The sequence below is a fragment of the Portunus trituberculatus genome, chromosome 31 (genome assembly GCF_017591435.1).
Source record: "Portunus trituberculatus isolate SZX2019 chromosome 31, ASM1759143v1, whole genome shotgun sequence".
In the NCBI taxonomy this organism is placed as follows: Eukaryota; Metazoa; Arthropoda; class Malacostraca; order Decapoda; family Portunidae; genus Portunus; species Portunus trituberculatus.
The window spans coordinates 20,048,863-20,053,862 of record NC_059285.1 but is presented as its reverse complement, the minus strand read 5'-3'; the positions used below and the strand labels follow the sequence as shown (position 1 = coordinate 20,053,862).

The window sequence follows — 5,000 nt, the reverse complement described above, 5'->3', positions numbered from 1 at the left end:
TACTACTACTACTACTACTACTACTACTACTACTACTACTACTATTACTACTATACTATTACTACTACTACTTTGTACGAGTGAATGCAGTAAGTTATGCAGCAAATTATTTAACTAGTGCGAAAACTAATTATTATTGTGACAGTGAAGTGAATCAGTTGTAACTCTCTCTCTCTCTCTCTCTCTCTCTCTCTCTCTCTCTCTCTCTCTCTGCCTGGCAACACTCAACACTGGCAGAATTGACACCTGCTATTACTATCATTAGATATAAAACACGAAATCTTTCAGGTCTCTACAAATATCTGTGTTATTTCTTTGTTTTTTCCAGTCTCCACCCATCACTCTCGCTCCTCCACCTTTCTTCCTTCGTTCCTTCATCATTATTTTTCTGACCTACGTAGCTTCCTTCACAAAGACTGCAACTTCTGTATAACCACTTAATTCCTTTAATCTTTCCACCAGATGCCGAAGCTTCGAAACAGGGAACTGAAGCAAGAAGGCGTCCCAGTCCTGCTGGGCACCAGACGCCAGTTCCGCGGGTTGTGTGCTGTAAGCGTATAATGTGTCAAATCCTGTGCTATCGTAACGCTTCTTTCATACTCGAGAGGAGGCTGGACTGGTGAAACTCTTCCCTAATTCTTCTTTCAACGCCCCAGCAGGTATGTTGATGGTATGTGATGTTTTGGTGTAGAGTTTTTTTTTTTTTTTTTTATTTGCCTTTATGCAAGAAAGGCATGGGCCTTTGCTGCCAGCGCAGCGGCCCATAGGTGATTTGGTGTAGAGTGTATGTGTGTGTGTCATATATAGGAAGGATCCGTTTCCCGCTAGCCGCCTAGTGACGCCTCGGGCAAAGCACAGATGCCAGATAGGTAAAGACTTCATATTGTATCAGGTTTACGATTTATAAGGATGTATTGTTGTTGAATGTTGTTATTGGTATTAGCATGAACATGTGGAGAGAGAGAGAGACAAACAGACAGACAGACAAACAGACAGACAGACAAACAGACAGACAGACAGACAGAGACAGACAGACAGACAGACAGACAGACAGACAGAGAAATGAACGATCGTATGATGTACTTATGTATTCATGCTTGATTTAGATAGGCAACAATGTCTGTCCATTCTGTTCTCTTTTGCTTGGAGGTTACTCCAGGATAATTGCTTCATCCTGTGTTGTATGGGTTCCTTTCCTCTGAGTTTCACAAGTAGTAGTGTTTAATAGATGCACTGATTTCTTTCCCTCTTGTAGCGGCGGCCTTCCTTTGCATCCATATTATTTATAGTGGCACTTCAGGGAGATCTCTAAATTACCGACATATCCGGTAATTACCTATCGCTCTTATTAACGCTTAGAAATAGTTTGTAATAACTTGCAAAAAGTATTAAAAATTTGTTTATAAACATGAACTGCCACCACTAGAGCGACATTTTTTTATATCTTATTCAAAATAATGTTACATTTAGAAGATCTGCTACCGTAGTGACATTCTTCTCCTTGGAGTAACTTTTCCTTTAAGAATAAAACTTGCTTTTAGGAGCAATTTCTAAGAGCAAAGTCTTGGATTAAAACACTTTTAGCAGTGTCTCTAGAAGTAATCCAAGAAGTCTTTATTAAAACAGGCACAGGTCCTCTTGGTGACTTCAACCACATCACCTCTTTAACTCTTAGTGTTGATGTTGCTGATGGAAAGGCTGTTGACGAGTCGAGTTAAGAAGATTACCAAATAGAAAATGAAATGTTGGAAGAGGTAAAGATGTTTTCTTTCGAATGCATAACATTCTTTTAACATTTTTTGTAAATTCTAAATACTTGACTGACTTGATATGTGTTTGCTTTCGTAGAGTTAGCACATATCCATCTTTGCTCCATCATCCATACCATCTCCTTTTCTCTGTCACTGCCATTACCACCACCACCACCACCATTACCACCATCACCTTCACCACCCACGCTCCATCCTTCCTGTCCGCACATCCTTCACCACCATCCCAGCAACGCGCAATACTTCATAAAATCGTAAAAAAAAAAAACGAGGGAAGCTGCAGGAAGTCATGTGCATCATCAGACCTATACGTGGCAGTCACGGTATATACAAGACATGCTTTCCCATTTCCCCATATCGTCCACAGCCGTAAAGTTGTCTAATCGTGTCAAGCTCTTAACTGACCCTGCACTAAGAGCTTCATTACTGAGTCTGTTCACACCCCGCCCTCATTAAGAACCAAGCGAGGAGTGAAGAATCAAAATTGGAATAAAATAAATAAGATAAAATAAAATGGCACTAAAGCGTATGTAAGTCATGTTACTTTGTTGAATATGTCCGTGTATCCTGTCATAAGTCGTTCGTATTCTGTATAAAGAGGATTGTGAAAGAAAACGTAACTAATTCGGGGTATTCCCTAATGAGCTGTACCTTCACCCTCGTTTCTCCCCCTTAGACTTCACCTCGCCGCCTCCTCTCTCCTCTGTCCTCTCTCTCCCTTCAAATTGCTTGCGGGCACCACACATAATTCCCATAAGTTCTTGGTTATCAACAGAATTAAAGAAGCCACGTAAGGAGCAAGGCATGAGGGAGAGAGAGAAGGGAAGGAGTTTAATCAAGTATTCATGACTGTGAACGCAAAACATGAAGGAATGAATGGCTTAAAGTTGAGGTCACGCCGGGAAACATTCGCTGCCACAAGTCGATGTGTTTTGTTTTCCCTTTTTTTCATCAATAGTCCGCCGGTGTCCTCTGTTTGAACTCCAGCCTTACGAGTGGTGAGTGGCAAGCAACGTGACGCCTACTGCATAACCTATTATATACATTTTTAATTCTCTCTCTCTCTCTCTCTCTCTCTCTCTCTCTCAAGTAAGAGCTGTTTTCAAAGGCCACAAAGATGATTAGTGAGTTTTTCGAGTGTTTTTTTTTTTTATGTTCCGTAGAATAAAAGAAAAAGAGGAAAGAAAAGTCTTTGATAATTTTCAAACCATAGTACTTGCACTGTGAAGGATATTTAGTCACGTTTTCTTTACGTTAATTGCTACTACTACTACTACTACTACTACTACTACTACTACTACTACTACTACTACTACTACTACTACTCTTCCCCAACACCCCCACATCCACATCTGTCATTCCCACCTGCCAGCACTGTCAACACCATAAGTAAGACGTGTTAATTACATCACCGCCACCCATGACAACACCACGTCCTGCTCTCTCTCTCTCTCTCTCTCTCTCTCTCTCTCTCTCTCTCTTTGTGTGTGTCTGTCTATCTTTGTGTGTAAAGCTGTCAGAGAGAGAGAGAGAGAGAGAGAGAGAGAGAGAGAGAGAGAGAGAGAGAGAGAGAGAGAGTTAAAAGGTAAAGAATTTAAAAGGCCGTAAAACCCTTACCTCTTCCACACACACACACACACACACACACACACACACACACACACACACACAGAGAGAGAGAGAGAGAGAGAGAGAGAGAGAGAGAGAGAGAGAGAGAGAGAGAGAGAGAGAGAGAGAGAGAGAGAGCTTAGGGAGGAGTCGTCAAGGAGCTAAAAGCTCTCCATATATTTGTTAGAGAGAGAGAGAGAGAGAGAGAGAGAGAGAGAGAGAGAGAGAGAGAGAGAGGAGTAGAAATTTGCAGTAGGTATGGAGGAGATGAGAAAAGAGAAAGAAAAGTAACAATTAAAAAAGAAAAAAAGATAACATACTCGTACATTAAGAAGAGCAAAAGAAATAGAGGAACAGGAGCACCACCAAGACAGCCTTCATCAGCATGGCACAGCTCATCAACTTTATAAATGAGAAGCAGCGTGACCCGAGCCTCAACGAGATCCTGTACCCGCTGTATGTCGAGAAGAGATGCACATAACATACTCATACATTAAGAAGAGGGAAAGAAATAGAGGAACAGGAGCAGGGGGAATAAATAAAAAGTAAAAAAAACAGAAACAGATGGAGGAAGAAGAAAAAGAAAAAGAAAAACTGCGGCAAGAATAAGAAGAGAACGAAAAGCAAAAAGCAGAAACAAGAAAAAGGAAGAAGAGAAACAGGAATAGAAAACGAAAAATGAGAAAAAAAAAATAGAGAAAACACAGACGCATCGAACAACACAACACAGGCGTAGAAAGGGAAGTCAGGGCTAGCTCGTCTTGCAGTGGTGACCTTCTCGCTTCTCTGGGACAAGACTCTGGGGTGAACAGTGATCCACATGTCACAATTATCAAACCTGCCTCGGTGGGTATCTTGTGTCTGTGACCTTCTCCTCTTCCTCCTTGTCCTTTTCCTCCTCCTCCTCCTACTTCTCTTCCTCCTCCAGGGAATTCATATCGAGGAAGCGTAGTAGGAGGAACAGGAGAGAAGAAATAGAGAAAGGTAGAAGATGGAAATAGAGATGAGGAGTGGAGAGAAAAATGGAAAAAAGTAATAGGAAGGAATACGATGATGTGGATATGAGAGAGAGAGAGAGAGAGAGAGAGAGAGAGAGAGAGAGAGAGAGAGAGAGGGGGAGGAGAAATGTGATATGAATGGCCGGTGAGATGCAGAGAAGGAAGAATAAGAAGAAGTAGTAGTAGTAGTAGTAGTAGTAGTAGTAGTAGATGATGATGATGAAGAAGAGTAGTAGTAGTAGCAGTAGCAGCAGCAGCAGCAGCAGTAGTAGTAGTAGCAGCAGTAGCAGCAGCAGCAGCAGCAGCAGCAGCAGTGGCAGCAGCAGTGGTGGCAGCAGCAGCAGGTGCAGCAGCAGCAGCAGTGGTGGCAGGTGGTGCAGCAGCAGCAGTGGTGGTGCAGCAGCAGCAGCAGCAGCAGCAGCAGTGCAGTGGTGGTGCAGCAGCAGCAGCAGCAGCAGCAGCAGCAGCAGCAGCAGCAGCAGCAGCAGTGGCAGCAGCAGGCAGCAGCAGTGGCAGCAGCAGCAGCAGCAGCAGCAGCAGTGGTGCAGCAGTGGTTGGCAGCAGGTGGTGGTGGTGTGTGGTTGTGGTGCAGTGGTTGGTGGTGTTGTGGTTGGTGTTGGTGAAG

The 5,000-nt window shown here is 43.0% G+C and overlaps 1 protein-coding gene across 1 annotated transcript in view; it reads right to left on the bottom strand.

Moving 5' to 3' along the window:
• LOC123511300 overlaps positions 1–5,000 on the bottom strand; it is a 66,180-nt gene that overhangs the window by 13,407 nt on the left and 47,773 nt on the right.